Source organism: Eleutherodactylus coqui, chromosome 3, assembly GCF_035609145.1.
Source record: "Eleutherodactylus coqui strain aEleCoq1 chromosome 3, aEleCoq1.hap1, whole genome shotgun sequence".
NCBI classification, from domain to species: Eukaryota; Metazoa; Chordata; class Amphibia; order Anura; family Eleutherodactylidae; genus Eleutherodactylus; species Eleutherodactylus coqui.
The window spans coordinates 173,981,855-174,002,068 of record NC_089839.1 but is presented as its reverse complement, the minus strand read 5'-3'; the positions used below and the strand labels follow the sequence as shown (position 1 = coordinate 174,002,068).

Below are 20,214 nucleotides of genomic sequence, written 5' to 3'. Positions count from 1 at the left end.
TTCAGTAACTTCTATGGTATCATTAAATGTCTGACTTGATAAAAATAATAGGCTTCCTTAAGGAGGACCCATCATGTCCTCATGTCATTGGGGCCCACCATATAGCTTTGAACTGCTGACTCCAACAGTCTTTTAGTTTTGGTGACACTTACACCTGTTCTCCTGATTTTCTTAGATTTTGGCTTCTGGCATCGTAAATGTGTCAGTTAAGCGGTCCCTTCCCCGCTCTATCAGTTAAGCGGGACCAGGCTGAGCGCCAGATTCAGGCGCACAAATGCGCCAGAAAATTGACAATGCTTGTCAGCGTTCAAGAGAGAAGCTCTGTCCTCAACCCCGGATGTGTGGGAACATTCTGGACACCCTATGAGTGCCAAAATCCTGGCATCATGGCGGCAATGATATGAGCGCTGATGCCAGGAGCGCCCATGGTGACGCTGTGGCCCCTGATTGGCCGTAGTGCTTTCTCCCAGCCAATCTACCTGGAAGCCATTGCCACAGAGCTGGCTGTCAGCTGCATCCAGGAGCCCCAGGAAAGGTGGGTATACCTTTGTTTGTTATTTTAGGCAGGGCCCAGCTGGGGGATAGGTTATGCTTTAATGACAAAACCCCTTTAATTACTATTGTTTTAGGCCGCTTGCACACGGGTGGAAATCCCGCGGCGGGATTCTCCGCGGGATTTCCACCACTGAAAGCCTGCATAGGAGTGCATTACAATACGCACTCCTATGCAGACGGCCGCGGTTTGGCCGTGCGGCAAACAAACCGCGACATGTCCTATTTCTGTGCAGGGCTCGCAGAGCCTCGCACAGAAATGTCACTCACCCGGCCGCCGGCTCCGATCTGCGCATGCGCCGGCTGCCCGGCAGCCGCACATGAAAGAGCCGGGGCCGCCAGGTGCGGGTGAGTATGTGCTCCTCCCTGCAGGCGCTGGGCTCGGGTCCCGCGGCGAGAATTCTCGCCGCCGGATCCGACCCGCCTGTCTGCAGACGGCCTTACTGTTCACTATAATTTCTGCATTCTTAAATAAATATTGTGTATTTTGGTTACTCCAATTGCTCCATCATATACAGAATCTTGCGTTGCTGTACCTGCACCCGCGACTTCAGTCTACGGCCGCCTGCACACGGGCGGAAATCCCGCGGCGGGATTTCCGCCACTGAAAGCCTGCATAGGAGTGCATTACAATATGCACTCCTATGCAGACGGCCGCAGTTTGGCCGCGTGAAATGTCGCGCGGCAAACAAACCGCGGCATGTCCTATTTCTGTGCGGGACTCGCAGAGCCTCGCACAGAAACGTCACTCACCCGGCCGCTGGCTCCGGTCTGCGCATGCGCCGGCTGCCCGGCAGCCGGCACATGAAAGAGCCGGGGGCGCCGGGCGCGGGTGAGTACGCACTCGTCTCTGCAGGCGCTCGGGTCGGGTCCCGCGGCGAGTATTCTCGCCGCCGGATCTGACCCGCTCGTCTGCAGGCGGCCGTATGTTTTGGCATTACATCTCTGGGACTGAATCCCAGATAGCCCCGGCCTTCCAGACATTGAAAAGCATGTCTCATCATTTTTTAACTAAATACAAGTGTGCCTGTCTATTGCTTAGTGGGGCAAGGATAGACTATGAGGGATACTATATATTGTTTCTCGGAACGAATTGTACACATTATAAGTGGTTTTATATGAAGAATATAGACCCTAAACAGTCTCACCGTACACAGGTAAACCCCTGTTCTTTCTGTGGAATCCATGGCCCTTCCGCAATGATAAATGCGAATGGGCAGCTAGTCGGACGGCTTCCATTGACTTCAATGAGCAGGAAAATGGAGAATGCTGTGATTTTTCATCCAATTACGGTTTCCGCTCGTGCGCTTGAAGAATCCCTTTTGCATTGCATGCTATGGGCTGTATTTGCTACAGAATTCGGAGGCGGTTGCCCGTTCCGGATTACGCAATTCAAATCTGCCCATGTGCATTCGGCCTTAGTCAGTTAATTGTTGGGTACGGGATGATTACGGATGAAAAATCCAATACGGTGCATCAAATTTTAGTTTAGTTTTTTTTCTGTTGAAGCTTTTGTTGTCGGACCACAATAGATTCGCTTGGAAGGGAAATTCCCACCTGCTATAGGAATTTTTCTGGCTCTGAAAAATTGGTTGTCGCTTTTGGAGCCACTAAAACGTCTTGACAAACCAAATTGAATATTTTGCATACCAGCTGAATACCATAATTCTTAACCCTATGGCCTAATTCCCACGACCGGATTTCCGCTGCGTAAAACATGGTGGAAATCCACGGCGTTTCACAGCAGCTATTAGGTTCTGTTGAACCTAATAACTCAATGTACATGCTGCGGAATTCCGCAGCATGAAATTACCCGCGGCATGGCCTATTTGCCGCGGGAGTAGGTTCGGACGGCTTTCATTGTAGTCAATGGAAGTCGCCCGTCACGCTATACTTCTGCGACTGGGAAGTCTGTCCAGACCATCAAAACTCAAACTAAAACTAATCTATCTACTAGTTTACACTATTGTTTGTCCCTTGGCTCTTGACTGGCAGAGTCTTGGCTTGTGGGGTCTAACGTATCTTATTCTGTGCTGACATTGGGTTGCTTAATGTGGCACAACTGCAAAACTCAGCTTTTTCAAATATCTAGAATAATTTAGCATGCATCAGATAAAACTAAAAAACAGAAACCTAATGGAAACCGAATAGGCCAATAATAATTCAACGAGATTCTTCAGGATCTTTTACAAAATCTAACAGATGTATCATATCCACTATAGCTCCTGTAAAAATTGAGACAATGAAGCTACCTCGACCAATCAAAGATTTCAGCATCACCGCCTGTTCTCCTGGGATTAGTGCTCACATACTGGGTGCCATGATGCCAAGCGTTCAGAATGGTGACCCTGCAGCCTCTGATTGGCTGCATTTCTCACGTGACTTCCTGTGACATCTTCCACAACAATCGCCAGTAGGGCAGAGGGGCTACAGCACTGGATCCCCACAGCAGAGGACAAAGTTGTAAATACAACTACTTTTGTTATTTTACTGCAGTTACAGTTGTAGCGATTGGGGGAATGTTCGGTAACACTGGTCAATACTGAAACTGTTACTGGTCCTAATCTGTAGTATCATGGTGTGCTGAACACGAATGTGGCCATGACATTTTTTTGATTGGCTTTCGTTTTGAAGATATTTCATATATAGGGTGATGCGAAATAAGCATGGATGGAATGCTTTTAGCCTAGTGTCTACAAACTTTCTCAGGAATGTTAGGGCAGAAAACTACAAGGAACGAGTACAAGACAGAAACTTGGCTGCAATATGTCTCTAAAGATCCACTTCCTTCATTCCCATCTGGATTTCTTCCCAGACAACTGTGGTATGGTTAGTGATGAACATAGCGAACGTTTCATCAAGATATGGCAACAATGGAACAAAAATACCAGGAAAATGGTCCACTACCAAGCTGGCTGACTACTGCTGGACACTCCAATGCTGGCTGACTACTGCTGGACACTCCCATGCTGGCTGACTACTGCTGGACACTCCCATGCTGGCTGACTACTGCTGGACACTCCCATGCTGGCTGACTACTGCTGGACACTCCCATGCTGGCTGACTACTGCTGGACACTCCCATGCTGGCTGACTACTGCTGGACACTCCCATGCTGGCTGACTACTGCTGGACACTCCCATGCTGGCTGACTACTGCGGGACACTCCCATGCTGGCTGACTACTGCTGGACACTCCCATGCTGGCTGACTACTGCTGGACACTCCCATGCTGGCTGACTACTGCTGGACACTCCCATGCTGGCTGACTACTGCTGGACACTCCCATGCTGGCTGACTACTGCGGGACACTCCCATGCTGGCTGACTACTGCGGGACACTCCCATGCTGGCTGACTACTGCGGGACACTCCCATGCTGGCTGACTACTGCGGGACACTCCCATGCTGGCTGACTACTGCTGGACACTCCCATGCTGGCTGACTACTGCTGGACACTCCCATGCTGGCTGACTACTGCGGGACACTCCCAGGCTGGCTCACTACTGCTGGACACTCCCAGGCTGGCTCACTACTGCTGGACACTCCCAGGCTGGCTGACTACTGCGGGACACTCCCAGGCTGGCTCACTACTGCTGGACACTCCCAGGCTGGCTCACTACTGCTGGACACTCCCAGGCTGGCTCACTACTGCTGGACACTCCACAGAGATGCTCCTGAGCAGCTGTACAAGAGACGGGCAAAGAAATCTAAGACGTAGTCTATGACTTGACTTAACCATAAGCCTATTACTATTGGCATGCATTTTGTGATGTAAACAATTATTGCAGATTACAGAAAAAATAGATCCAATTTTGCATTTTGACTGTTATATTTGTTTTGAGCACATACAATTAGTAATTTCTTATCCATTTTTATTTCAGTAACATGACTTTTGCAAATATTTGTGGACCAGTATAACTGGACAACCCCTTTAAGTAAGTGAATCAGCAAATTGGAGTTGAAGAAAACATTCTGGAGTGGCATACCTTGCCTTAATTAGCTAATACTCGTTAATAACCAATTTCTTACCTAATGCAACACCCCAGAGGGATGACCCCGGACACTTGACTACTGTGCAGAGCTGGGATGGATAAGTCACGGCGACACTTACCAGGCTCTGGTCCCTGAGGGACATCACGCAGCCAAGGCCAGAGTAGGATTGCAGGCTACCTTCGACATCCCTAGGATAGGGAATGCCAATAATGGGGTTGAGGGGAGTAGTAGTAGATATCACTCGTGATGTCACCGTTCCCACACACTGGTATGCTACGCAGCGGAGAAAAGAACACTGAGACTTGTGTGTAGTACCTTGGGTCCCCAGGAAGGGTTAGAGCCCGGTATAACTTTACTTAAGGGATTAAACATTTACAATACAGGTATTCAAGGCAAGGCAGCTACAATTCTCTTTAAGTGACAGCAGACTAGAGCTCGCAGGTAGAGAGGATACACAGGATGAAAACCATTCCTACAGTCCACGTTATCTGTACGGCACCGCTCCTGGACTGGCAGAACTACAGAGGTGGAAGGGGGGTAGGGGTCACTACACAAACACTCTGGCCAACAATTATTTAAATGAAGGCTTAGACCATAAACACTCCACACAGCAGGCGCGTGGGTGAGACTCAGTAGCATACCTCTGTGTGGTGAGCCTGACTTTGGACGGAAGCACAGGAAAAGCCTGTAGTGTGAATTGGTAGCTGCACAGAATTATTGTAGGTCTCTCTCTCTCTCTCTCTCATGGTGGGACTCACTCCATTCACATCTGTACTTCAAACGCTACAGGACATCGCTCCTCTTCCTCCATCTTCACCTACATGGAAGCTGAAGGTGCTTCCATGTGGCTCTGTGTTAGCACTCTCTTGGGTCCCTGAACAAGATGGCACTCTCAATGAAGATGGAACTGAACTAGAACCCTTTCCTGCGCTCAAGCTCTCACATTTATAACCTGACTTGTACCATATGACATGACAAAACGGATACATCTACATGCAGGCAATGATTTTATTACTTTTAACCTCTCAAGCGCCACAGCTGTGCAACACACACACTGGATATGACAGGACAAGCTTTGCACAGTACATCCACATAGGACAAAACATGTATGACATTTATGGAGAGGACCAGGATGGTATTCTGGGCCACTATACCTAATACTCGACACACTAGTGATGAAGACTGGTGTAAACAATCTTTGCATAATGAATGAGTGCTGGTAACACTACTTGTACTAGCACCTCTATAGTAGTGAAAGTAAAGGTCAATTTACACACGCAGAGGATCGCTTAAAATTCGTCAGAAACTGACAGTTTTTAAGCCATCATTTTGCATCAGCTACTAATGGGCTGATTAGCTAACTAACTTTATTTTATGTAGTTAGAGAACAGCGGGTGGTCTGTTCTCTAAATACATTGCTATTGTTCTCCAGCGGGACAACTGCTGAAAGAATGTTAACAGTGCTGCCCGCGAAGAACTCAGCATGCGGTCCCTCTTATCAGTCCTGCTGGATTCTAAGCTGAGCTGAACTCGGACAATGGGCACATTTACACACACCGATTATTGCTCAAAAGATGGCTTTTGAGCGAATCTTGAGCGATAGTATTTGTGTGTAAAAGGGCCTTAACAGTGTGTGGTCACCTCTCTGCCTGCTGTGTGGCCACCTCCTGAACATGTTGCCAAGCCTGCTCTGTTCTTGTAGAGCGTTCCTGTTAAAGGGAATGTGTCATCAGAAAAGGCCCTATTGAATAAATCAAATTTTCATGTTAAACAATTTTTTTAGTATTTTTTTTAATTATTTTTGATGTCCTGATTTATATTTTAGGAAAGGCCTAGAGGAGATCACTTTTCAGCAGTTATCTCATCTCCACAGGCAGCAATGGATCCCTCTCCTGTCCATTGTGTTTATGGCCCATGAGGCTACTGTAAAGCATATCAATAAATGCTGTTAACTGGAACTCAAGTAAGATGGCCACCCAAAAGGGACTATAAAACAAAAAATTTACCATCAGAGACTAAAAATGCGTCACTATCTGGTTTTATTGAGTAAATAATATGTAGGTGATATATTCCCGTCAAAAAGACTGTGCCCAACCAATCCTGAGAAGTACGATCATTGACAGTTTCTCCTCGCCGATGATCATTTCTTCTTGTAGGTCTCTTCTCTCCCTTTCGGTCCTGTTTCGTTTTCCAATATAGCAGGCTTTCAGGTTAAAAACATGCTACTGGGAGGAGAATTTAGTCAGTATTTATTTTTCCACAGTACTTGGAATGGCTTCATTTAGCATCCATCCCTTGGGACTTAAATGATGTGCTCTAATAATAAAGGGTGGAAGAGAATTTGCTTTAAAGAAGTAGTTTACTTTTGGTTACACATTTTTAATAGGCATTGAAATTTTTTTGTTTTTATTTGAAATTCTGCAGAACTTTACTGCAATGGGTGAAATCCACAACAAACAACATGTTGCAGATGTACAATCCCCAATGTATGCCAGTTTTGCTGTTGATTCCACTCCAAATTTTCCATAACCATGACTTGTACTGCAAGGGGGTGCTACTCACATTTGTGTACTTGCAGATCTCTGCTATCAGTACACATTGCATGTACTTCAAAGACTTCGACTCCAAGCAGGCCTGTACCCAAACACCGATCAAAAACACCCCGAGTCCGGCAGGATAGGACAGAACCCCCAACAGGACACGAACACAGATGATTTAAATTGCGGCGCTTTGCCTTGTTTATGTGTGAGGGAGGCCTAACACCAATTCAGAGATGATAAAACTTTCACATCTTTATCAGTGGACTATTTAAATATTTATTTATTTCTCTACTCGTCCTGTTCTGGTATTTTTTTAAGTGCAAATTAATCACATCCATGTCTGTGCCTCGTCATAAGCATATGTGTGTGTGTATATGTGTGTGTGTATATATATATATATATATATATATATATATATATATATATATATATATATATATATATATATATATATATATATATACATATGCATGCCTCTTCGGATCTATTTCATTATGCCTGAGGAAGAATCCTGAGGGGTCTGAATGCTTCCTATAACATCATGTATTTTTGTTAGCCATTAAAAGGTATCATATCTACAAGATTACTTGTTTTTTCTTGCTGCGAACAATCATATTGTGACATGTTGTGATAGGGATGAAAATAGGACATGCTTCAATTTTTTCCCCCACAGGGACCATCGGTTCATGTGAAAAATCTCCTGTGTGTGTGTAGTCTAATTGTCTATAGTGGATCTATGTGCTGTCCGTGAAATACACAGATATCACATGGACCAAAAATACAGCAGTCTGAATTGACCCTTAGGGCTCACTCACATGGGTGTATGGGGGCTGCATATTAAACCTGTATTTCTCATTGTAGAGGTGGAAGCAGTCTACTGAAGTCAATGATAGGTTCTCCTGGGGTCTTCTGTGAAGAGAGTTGTGCACATTTGCTCCCAAATTTCAATTCAGTCTCCTCATAGGTGCAACCACTGAAGGCCATCTCGGCTCTGAGATTTGCTTGTACTTTCCAGACAATAACAATTGCATTCATCTTTGCTTTTTAAGCCCAACCTTTCAGCAATAAGTAATTACTCCCTTCTACTCAACGTGCTGCATGACATTACAGAGCACTTGCCTTGACCTTGCGACAAACACTTAGACAGGACAAGGCTGTGGGCCACTCATGAAATGGCACCTTCAGCAAAGTTACCTTCATCTTCATGTGTGAGCAGGACATGTTGTTCCCTGCTTGTTGGTCCGCTTACCATTGCTGTCAGTATAGTGGAAAGCTGAGGTCCTAAGTCAATGTGCATCAGTTCCTTAACAAACGTTCTTTGGTGTTGACAGGACTTTGGAGGGACACATCTGAGCCCCCTGTCCCCTAAGCGGAACACCATGGCCGTTGTACTTACTGTGAAATAAACTTTGATCTGTAGTTTACCATAAACTTCAACGGTACACTCCCACACTTTCACACTTTTGATGTGTTTATTTGAAATTGTTCTCTTTTTCACTGATTAAATATTATCTTGGCTTGGCAGATTGACTGCTGGGTAGTCGGCTGTGGTTTTCTGTCTTAAATGTGTCAGCTACTGTAGTCATTTGTATGGTTTTATCTCTGCCCTTGAATATGTGACCACATCAAGCTTTTATTTGTTGCTTGTAACCTCATTATTAAGTAGCACTGAGTAGTTAGATCTGAATATATTGGATATTTAAAGGGACAATGACAGTTCAGCTCTTTAAATAAGCTCATACAAAGGGTAGTTATCTGTCTGATATTTCCTGTTGGTATCAGGTGAAGCATATAGCGTTCAATATTATTGTCAGTTGTTATGCTATTTTATAAGTCTGTGTAGCGCATTAGCGACCGACATCCCAGAAAAACAATACCAGAACAGGATGAAAAGAGGATTAAATACTTATCAGTGGACTAATTAAGTATGTACTCCCCTTTTCATGTTGTTCTGGTATTGTTTTAAGTGCAAATTAATCACACCATGTCTGTGCTTTTAAGTATGTGTGTGTGTGTGTATATAGATATAGATAGATATAGATATACTTCTTCAGATCTATTCCATAAAGCCTGAGGAAGAACCCTAAGTAGGTTTGAAAGCTCGTTATAATATAACATCATGTCTTTTTGTTAGCCATTAAAAGGTATGATATCCACAAGATTGCTTGTAGAGATGAGCGAGCATACTCGCTAAGGACAATTGCTCGACCGAGCATTGTCCTTAGCGGGTATCTCCCCGCTTGGGAGCAAAGGTTCCGGTGTCGGCGCGGGTGACAGGTGAGTTGCGGCCATGAGCAGGGGGAAGAGAGGGAGAGAGAGATCTCCCCTCTGCTGCTCCCCGCTCTCCCCCGCCGCTCGCCGCGGGCAGCCGAATCTTTGCTCCCGAGCGGGCAAGTACTCGCTAAGGGCAATGCTCGATCGAGCAATTGCCCTTAGCGAGTATGCTCACTCATCTCTAATTACTTGGTTTCTTTTGCTAAGAACAATCACATTATGCTCTACTGGCTAACACGGTTCCAAACTTTTTTTTTATTTTACTTTCAGTTTCACATCAATCCCATGATGCATCAGCACAGTATTAGCTGAGGCTATGCTATTTTTGCCTGCTGGGGGGACAGTTTAATTATCATTACCTTCTTATTCACCTAAATAAGCTACAGTATGCTCCATAAGTATACAGTGAGGAGGCTCAGCTGTGACCTCCTCTATTATACCTGTAACAGGAGCTTTGTGATCATCAATAACTGTGATAACAGTGTCCTCCTCTAGGCAGTTTCTTTGGTTAGGATAATGTAATATCTTACAGACTGAGAAATTGACTAGTTTCAAACAGCATAACCCCAAGTAAATCAGCGCTAGTCAGAACTGAGATCACATGACCACTTGAGGAAAAAGAAGCCAGGAGTTTCAGACAGAAATGACATCTGCGCTTTGGGTTCTACTTTCCTGTTCTATTCAGGGAGCAGGAAAGTGGAATCCCCATGGCCGAATTGCCTCGGCTTCGGACAAAACCGAACTGCGCCGAACAGAGTCTGTTCGCTTTCCAGTTAGCTGTCCATCTTTAAGCTTGATGAAAAATCACAGCATGCAGCGCTTTTTTTTCTAGTATTTCATACCAGATCTGCGACAGAACCTCCAACGCAGATGCGAAACCACCCTAACCGAGGTAATATTATTTATCTTATTTATACTGGAGGATAGCCATGAAATGAATGAATTAAAAAATTACACTAGAGGGAAGTCTAATGAACCTGGTGATTACAGGGGGATCAGTCAACTGTGTAATGTGTATGGAGGAGATTTGATTCTCCTCCGATGGTGGATGTTAGGGGAAAGAAGGATCAAACATTTTGGATTTAGTTTTCTCCACAGGAAATACACTGGGCCGGAGGAGTCTGACAACTTCTTATGCTACTATTCCCACTGAAAGGCATGCAGGCTTGACTGATCACACATATGTATGGGGCACTCGGGAGGAATAGCTGTCCGCCGAATGAGCGCGTTCACTCAAACAGTTATATAAGACGTTTTAGCACGTTACATTTAATCAGAAAAAGTTTTGCTAACATTCCTGTACATAGAAGACATTACATTCACACCTGGGGTGCCATGTCAAATGACCAAATGGGTTTTTTGTTTACATAAAACTTAGTCGTTATATAATGAGTTTTTATATTACTTTCTTTAATTTTTCACAATTGTTAAGATCTCTGAACCCTGTGAATGGAAATAGGGCTGGGTGATATGGCTGAAAACTAAAATCTTTTTTTAAAAATATCTTATCAATTTTAGGCCTCTTTCACACGGGCGACAGCGATATTGCCACAAGAAAATCACAGCGATGGCGCAGCTGTTTTCTTTGCTATTTTGTTGCGTTTTCTCGCGACGATATCTCGCGATTTTGTAGCACTCTTTTGCCGGGATTTTCAGGGGTACTTGAAATATAAGCCCTACCCCGAAAATAAACTCTAGCTGCAATATGAGAAAAAACAAAACATCACCTAGCGGGAGCTTCCACTCCGTAGCACGTCTCCTTCTGAAGCTCCGTGGCACTTGTCTGTAATCTTTAGCCTGACATACTATGTTCAGCCAGTGCTTCTTAGTCAGGGGGTTTAAAAATGCTGCCTCCAGGAAGAGCTGGCTCTGTTTGGCTGAGCCACGGCGCTCCAGAACCAATCACTGCAGCACTTGATGAACCAATCACAGCTATTCAAAGCTTTGGTGGTATTTTTTATTTTTTAATGCAGCTAGGGGTTATTTTAGGGGAAAAACTAGGAAAGTTGCATCGCAACTATGTTTTCGTGCGATGCAACACAAAGGAAGGCTCCATAGGGAAACGTGTGCTACAAAACGGCGCAAATCATGATAATATTCAGCATGCTATGATTTTTTTTCTCGCAATGTAGCAGCCTACAAAACATCACTAATGTGAAGGAAAGCATTGGCCTCACATGCAAGCGATTTGTAGCGCTGTTGCATCTCGAGCAACTTTGTTGCCTGTGTGAAAGTGGCCAATCTTTTTCTTTTTTTTTTGTTGCTCTTTTTTTTTTTTTTAACATAAGAGAATCACATTCACAGCAGTTCCTTAATATCGACTGAGAATTGAATGGGACAATTGTGATAATCAGTACTTATCAAGGTATTGCTATGTATACAATTCCTTATGTAAAAGAATGGCATATGAACATTAGTTACATACACATGAAGAATGGGGTTCCACACCCCAATCATCCTAGCCTCCTTTGTACTACCGAGTTTCCCCGAAAATAAGACCTGTCTTATTTTAACTTTTGCCCCCAAATAGGCACTAGGTCTTATTTTTGGGGGATGTTTTAAACTTACCTAGCAGGCTCAGTTTGAGTCGTCCTACTGCTCTCCGGAGCTCCAGCGGGCTTGCTGCAGTCCTCGGCCACCAATAGAAGATTGCTTCCTGGTTGCAGGATTCATAAATCCCACCTCTAGGAAGCGATGGCTGTGATTGGTTCTCGAACACTGCTCAACCAATCAATGCAGTGCTCTGTTAACCAATCACAGCCATCACATTGTGGAGACAGGATTTATGAATTAGCTGAACCAATCACAGCCATTGCATAGGTTCATCAGCATGCTGTGATTTTTTTCTTTCCACGCAACATCACTGGAGTGAAAACATCGCAAAATGAGAATGAAACCATTGAAGTTCATTGGTTTCATAATCAGGCGTTTTCACCCACTGTCGCATCACATGGAAAACTCGCGATTTACTTCCCAGTGGAAAGGGGCCCTGATAGAAATCAGAGAGTTTGTTTTGAAAGTTAAGCAGATGATAAAGTTTTAGAAAACCCCTATAACTTTATTAGCACAGTAGCACAGCATATGCGTTCCACATGTTCTTCCCCACTAATAATAATCTATTAATCTCATGATATCAGATCTCAGATGAGCCTCTCTTTATGTCCCCATCATTACAGCACTTCCTGCCTGAGAAAACGATAAATCTACCCCATTATTTTATCTTGCTAAATGTAATTTCTTCTATTAATACATCTAACTTGTATTTTCCAATGTGTAATGTCCCAGGCCCACTACCCAATAAAACTTCAGACATGACTTGTAGAGTTATAGCCAGTAATGACTTTACTCTGCTCTAGGTGGGAGGGGGATTTCTTTGGCAGGGCTATAAGTTTCCACCACTTAATCTTTTAGGTTCTTATGCTCAAAAGATTGAGTCCAAATTGAGGGGAGAGAGGGGGTGATAATATGTGAGATCACAGCTACTTCCATAGTACCGTATATACCGGCGTATAAGGCGACGGGGCGTATAAGACGACCCCCCAACTGTCACCTTATACGCCGGTATTCAGTGGAGAAAAAAAAAAAAATTTTATTACTCACCTCCCCCGGCGTCCTGTCGCGCTCCAGCAGGATGTCGCTCGCTCCGGCAGGCTGTCGCTCGCTCCTCGTCCCCGCCGCAGCATAGCTTTCTGAATGTGGGGCTTGAAATCCCCGCTTCCAGAAAGCTAATACACACGCCGGCAGCCATGACATCATTGAATGGCTGTGATTGGCTAAAGCACACGTGGCTTCAGCCAATCACACTATTCAATGACATCATTGAATGGGTGTGATTGCTAACACGTGCGCCTTCAGCCAATCACAGCCATTCAATGATGTCATTGAATAGTGTGATTGGCTGAAGCCACGTGTGCTTTAGCCAATCACAGCCATTCAATGCTGTCATGGCTGCCGGCGTGTGTATTAGCTTTCTGGAAGCGGGGATTTCAAGCCCCGCATTCAGAAAGCTATGCTGCGGCGGGGACGAGGAGCGAGCGACAGCCTGCCGGAGCGAGCGACATCCTGCCGGAGCGCGACAGGACGCCGTGGGAGGTGAGTAATAAAATTTTTTTTTTTTACACTTTTTTTTTTTTGTATTACCGGCGCATAAGACGACCCCCGACTGCAGAGCAGATTTTTCGGGGTTCAAAAGTCGTCTTATACGCCGGTATATACGGTATGTATAGAAGTAGTTGTGATCTCTATAAATGTACTTCTCAGAACTATTAATAATAATAATAATAATATAATATACAATCTATACTGTAAAAGTTTCGAGAAGTAAATTTTATAGAATATTTTGCATATCAACCTATGTTTTTACAATTTATTTGGTAAGACTTTTCTTTATTCAGACCGGTGCTAGAGGGCAGAACTGTTATATGGGAGCATTTGAAGTTTCTTTTTACCATAATAATCCATAAATGATCAATAATGAGACTTACTCCATGCTCATACTGCGGTCATAACAAATATCATGACCGGCCCTAGCTACATGTGGTCATGCAAAGTGCCGTTCACTAGCTTGTGGGTTGGGGCCCCTGGTGGATGTAGGCTGAGGTCCATCATCCTCTGAGGTCAGCCTGGCCAGATGATTATCTTCCACTGTGCAGCAACATCTTGTGGAGCTACATAAATCATCCTTCTCCTGCTCCTCCTCCTCTGATGTTCCAAGGCACCGTTGTCAGTCCATTGATTGCCCTGCAACACAACCCCTTAGTTATGCTACTATATTCATTGTTATGAGCTTAGTTCTGGGTCTGTATTTGTGTCTTGAGCTTGGTTCTGATATTGTGGCTACATACTGAGGTTGGTTTGTGCTGTGTTTATGTTATGAGTTCGGTTCTGGTACAGTATTTGTTTTTTTTAGCTTGATTCTGTTGCTGTATTTATGTACTGAGATTGGTTCTGGTGATATATTTGTTATTATGAGCTTGTTTCCGGTTCTGTATTGATATGAGCTTGATTCTGGTACAGTATTTATTCACTGAGCTGTTGTAGTGTGATTTCTGCACAAGTGGAATACAGGCAGACTGCTTATCAGTGCAATAGCTCACTTTTTTCTTACGATGGTGAGCACAAGGAATTTTTGCACTGGGTGTCCTCAAACCTATGGTTGCTACCGGCAAAAATAGAACATGTTAGGCTCGGTTCACACCACTGATAGACTGTATGTTCAAGAAACCTACTGACATATACTATTGCATGTTTGTAGAGCTTCATAGCTAAGTGCAGTATATGTCAAGACTATGTCCTTTTGAGATTGTGTACGTTTTCCTGTTTCTTAGTGAAACATTTTTAGTAGGTGAAAAGGATTGAGTGTTTCACAGCGGTCCGCATAGTGTCCCCCCTGCCGGCGGCCTTCCCTCTGCACTCCCCACTGCCTCCGTGCAGCCCCACCAGATCACTGCAGATGGGCTCCTCAGTCAGCTGCTGTCTGCGCTTCCCATGCAGCCCCGCTGGATCACTGCCGATGGTGTCTTCAGTCAGCCGCTGTCTGTGCTTCTGCCACCTCAGTCGCCATGACTGGCCAACGCTCCGTGTCCTGCTCGCTTCCCTGGCCGTTACTGCTGTATCTTGTCAGCCAATCCGAAGCTATGGGTGTGACAGGGCCGTTCACTCCTGGTGACAGCTGTCACACCCCTAGCTTTCGGTGGCGTCAAGATACAACAGTACCACGCATGTATGGTGCCGTTTTATTAATTTTCAATGGGATTATTTCCGCATCGAAGCTAATGGAGCTGCAGCGCACACTCGGCAATCTCTCATTTCCATCTGAAGTCACCTATCTGAGGGAGAAATGACCCCACAGTGGCGAAAGGAGGGGAAGGCAGTCCTACATTGATCAGTGGGGGTCTCAGAAATGAGACCCCCACCGTTCAGACTGTTATCAGCTATCCTGGGGATTGGTGATAAAAGTTAATTCTGGTACCGCCCCTTAAATGTATGTTTATGGTGGAAAAGAATCAAGAAAGAATAGATCCCAATATGGCCACATTTGACTTTTTTTTTTACCCATAGGGAAACACTGGGTTTGCACAGTGGTCGCTGTTACCTAGGAGCAATTCGCTGTGATAGTTGCAAGACCAGAATTCTCCATGGCGTCTATAAGTGCTTGTCTTCTGTCGGGTCCTGTAATATAAATGGTTTGGTGGCTTAAGATAAATATTTCTCTATGTTCTTTGCAAGTCTAGTTAAGAAATATCACACGTCAGCAGCATTGTATGCAGCGGCAGATCAGGAGGAGACATCTGTTCTCTGCACTGGTAAAGAGGGGTCACTAGTGAGGTATTTCAGCACTGACAATAGAAACATGGAGACGTTCTTGCTGCTGATGTGTCTGGAGGCACAATGAACTTAGGGGACCATATTACAACATGTCTCTACAGACACAGATGTTCTATCCTAGAATGCCTTATTGCTTATACTTAAGCCTAGTTATTTATTTTAGGCTTAACCTTAATGTTTGATTCTATTATGCCAGTCCCACTCGACCGGATTTGGATCGCGGAATCCGCGATCGTCACCCACGCTCTCACATGAGCGGACAATGATTGCGATTTCCGCTCACGGAAAAAAAATAATCGCAGCATGTTCTGTTTTGGCTTGGATTCCGCATGGGTGGCTTCCATTGAAGTAAATAGAAGCCGTCCGCCCTGCGGCCCTTCTGCAATTGACATTGCAGAAAGGTCGCGGATTCTGCGTCATCACCTAGCAATGGCGCAGAAAAAAAAAATTTGGAAAAAAAAATCCGTACTGTGCATGTCCGATAGCAAGCCGTCTGGACCATCCGTATACAGATTAAATACAAGTACGCACAGACGCCAGCCGGCACAGGGCTGTTTCCCGCTGCGGGCTCCCATTTGCGGAATCCGACTCATTCGTGAGACCAGCAGGTCAAGCAAATCTGATGATTGCACCTCCAACAAGAACCAGTCTATTTTGCCTTGATTCGTCATATTCCAGAGCTTGCGCAATCACCACTTAAGGCTACATTCACACGGGCCTACAGAACCCGGCCCGATATCATGCTTGTCAACGTGCGTTTTACTTGCAGATGTGAGGCATTTTTCATGTAAAGACGCCTTACATCACTTCTTTGAAATTCCAATGCTCTGGCGCTTATTTCATACGCGTCGGAGGAGGATGTAGTTATAGATGCATCAAATGTTAACTTGACAATTAACTAAATACAGTTACAGCAAATTTTTACTTTACAATGGCATTTTTGTGTTATCCACTCCTCCACCGTTGGCCTCAACAACACCACATGCCCCGCTGGGAACCAGCTGACTGCCCTGTCACCACCATCAGTCCCTCTGCACACCACTGTAACATCGGAGATAGAAGAGGTATGGATGGGCGCTCCATGCACCGACCATCTTGCAGACAACACCAGCCCTTCCACGCGCATATATCTATATTACACGCAAGTTCGGCACTAACAACCAATCAGGTTGAATCGGACAAGCCAAACAACCAATGAGGTTGAATCGGACAAGCCAAACAACCAATGAGGTTGAATCGGACAAGCCAAACAACCAATGAGGTTGCTGGAATTCTGAATCAGAACCCATTAGGTTGCTGGAATTGTTCCATAGTGTCGAACTTGAGTGTAATAAAGATATATGCCTTCCACGCACCACTGCTGCATTGGGGGTACGGGAGGCCTGCTGACCATATCCTGTACCGTCGATCCGGACTCACAGGTGGCCTGGTCGAGGTCCCTCTCTCCCTCCATAGAACACACTTTGACTGAACTTTGGGGGATAATACGGGAACTGCCTACCATGTTTGATCTAGAAGTGGAATTATTACTTCTGGAAGAGAATCACCATAAGGTGATTCAGGAGGTGAACCACCATCTGCAGTCTTGGGGCCCTTGAGCATAAAAGCGACTGCATGTCTCAAAACTTATCATCTGTTACAGAGAAACTTAAGTCTCAGGCCTCTCAATTACAAACTTTCACTTTGCACCTGGACAACATCGAAAATCGGGGTCACCAAAACAATCTGAAATTGCGGGGGGGGGGGGGCATCCCAGAATCTATTCCAGTGGTAGACTTGCATGGTACCATAATTATGTTCTTCAATAAGATACTGGTGAGGCCCCCAGATACTGCCATCAAACTGGACAAGATTCACAGAGTCGCAGACATAACATGCCAGATACACTTCTACAAGCAGATGAAGGGCATGGAAACTTGGTTTAGTTCTTCATCTTGGTTCCGAAATTGTAATCCTTCCATATGTATCCAAACTAACATAGCATATGCACAGGATGGTAGACCTCTACTGGAAGCCACCAAATTCAACAGGTACCATCTATAGGTGGGCTCACCCCTTCCACTTTTTACAGAGGCAAGGGTACACCTATATCGTGAGATCCCCTTCAGATCTGGATGAGGTCTTGCACTTCATTGAGGTTTTTTCAGTCTTGGTCCTGGAGTGGATCCTCTCTCGATATTCCCATTCTATGGAGATGGTTCCAGACTGGCTCCTCCAGGTCAAGGTCTCCTGCCTCTATATGGTGGCCAACAAATCTTGCCCTGCCTCTCGACAACCCAAGTGATGCATTATGGAATAAGTTGGCGCTATAGAAATAAAGATGATTATTATCATTGATGCAGATGAATTTATTCCGAGTTTGTCTATTGACATTTCTCCTCCTGTTTATTTTTAATTGTTTTTTCATCATCCTGCCTCCTACGGTTGATCAGAATCCCCTCCTTAGTGTGCCTCCACAGTACACAGCCTGACAATATTACACCCCTATACCATTATATATATATTGTGACACCTAGGTGAGAAGTCACCAAATAGGATCCTGCCATCTTCTTCACCTAAGATGGATTTGTGCCACTCTCACAGAGACACACTGGACAACTGGACTTCTTTAACTCTCTCCCATCTGCCAGCTTTATTGCTCACAGCAATGATTCATAGTACTTCCATGCACATACACCGGAACAAAAAACAAAACCTGGTCGGCTGACCACTGACTATACATTGTACGTTCCTCACTACAGTCACATAGCATTAGCATTCTCATATCAACACCATTCATTTACCATTCTGGGTTTGAAGTCTTGAGCGCTTCTTCACTCTCCATCTGGGTTTACAATTCGCAGTGTCCTTGTTACCAAACCCAATCGGGTGTCAGTTTATGAGCGTCCTTCCTTGTCACAGTTATGGCATTCAAGTGTGGTCCGTGCCAGACCCCAGGCCTGCAGCCCTCTAAGCTCCTTCTGAGCTATCTTTGTCCCAGGGAGAAGCTCCAGCAGCCCCAGCAGGGTAGAACTCAATGTGTCTAGAGGTTTTAACTCCTCCAGACCCTCCCATACAGCTGTTCCTGCTGATTAGCACACAGTCAAGCCTGTTTTCAAGCCCTCTGCAGGCCATTCTGTGTACTGCCTTGCCACGTATCCCTTCCCCACTCTCTGACAATGGCCATAGGCTTAATCACAGGACTTGAACCTCGAGGGTCAAAACTCTCAGGCTCGAGGATCTTCCAACTTTCTATTGCAATTATTTAGGTGCTCCCCCACCTCATGCCGTCTCTGGACAGCTTCCTCTCTAATATTTTTGTTTGCAGAATCTATTTGGCCCTTCAAATCTTTTAGATCCATGTCAAGCTTCTTACTGCCTGATACGGGCCAATAAGCGCTGCTTCCTTTCATCTTCAAGCTCTGCTTCCATTTCCTTTACTTGTCTAACAAGTTGTTTGTTCAGTGTGCTCATCACGCCCTTGCAGATGTCTCTCACTTGCAACATTAACTTTCTCAGCTTCCACATCAGAAACTTCAGATTGCACATCACTCATCTGCTCAGCGGCTGCAGGAGCTATATGTTCAGTCTGCACTTCTGTAGCAGCATGTGCACTTATGTCCCCAGAACAAATGTCTCCCCAACTTCTTCTCCTCTCTTTCCTATCTTGGGTAACCAGCTTTTCAAGGGAGGGCAGACCAGTCTGGAGATGGGATCCTACATAATAAGTTCAAAGCCCTACATTTTCTGGAGGGGGGGAGCTGGGTATCAAACTTGACCCTATGACACACGAGTCGTCCATGACCAGTAGTATACAAGAAGAGGGTTACAAACTTCTCTCTTGTTGGTACCAGGTGGCCTCGATGCTGCAAACTTTGATGCCCTCCATGTTCCATGTTGCCCTCCACGTTGGAAATGTGGAGTTCAGGAAGGTACATTGTTGCATACATTTTGGGGCTGCCCCTGACTTACGCACTTCTGGTCAGAAGTTTGGCGTTTAACCTCAAAGTTTACTGATCTTGAACTTGCCGAAATCACCAGCACTCTTTCGCTGCATCTCTGCCATATCCTCATCTCCCCTTAAAAGTAATCTGTGGTTCGGCACTTGATCAACGCCGCACCGGCATGTATTCCAGCCAGTCATGAGGATGGAAGATCATACTACGTCTGGCAGGGGTATCTAGGATAAATTTGATAAAATCTGGTACTACTGGATTGTTTTCCATGATTTATCTGAGTATAGAACCCTATTGACGCAAGCTGTATTATGATTGTCGCACCCACAGAATTCTGGGTTCACTATGCCATACCCTTTGGCCACCCCTTTTTATTTAATTTTCTTTTCCTCTTCTCCTTGCCTTTGCTTCTCCTTCCTTTTCCTGGATGGATCTTCTCTGACTTTCTAACCCCCTAATTGTCTGATTCTCCATCTTTACCTTTTGCTGTATTTGGCTACTCTCTTTGGTGAATGCCAGTAGATGCTCATAATGTTACCTGTGCATGTCGTTTGCTATTATGTTTCCTCTTTTTATTTGATTGTGTGATCTGTA

The 20,214-nt window shown here is 44.9% G+C and overlaps 1 protein-coding gene and 1 long non-coding RNA gene across 3 annotated transcripts in view; one reads left to right on the top strand and one right to left on the bottom strand.

Moving 5' to 3' along the window:
• ARHGEF3 (Rho guanine nucleotide exchange factor 3) overlaps positions 1-20,214 on the top strand; it is a 317,749-nt gene that overhangs the window by 150,356 nt on the left and 147,179 nt on the right. The gene's annotated exons all lie outside the window — the stretch shown is intronic.
• On the bottom strand, positions 13,678-18,721 carry LOC136621226 (uncharacterized). Its single transcript, XR_010791225.1, has 3 exons — positions 18,469-18,721; positions 15,453-15,529; positions 13,678-14,098 (listed from the first exon to the last, which is right to left on the bottom strand). It is a non-coding gene; the product is annotated as an uncharacterized lncRNA (long non-coding RNA).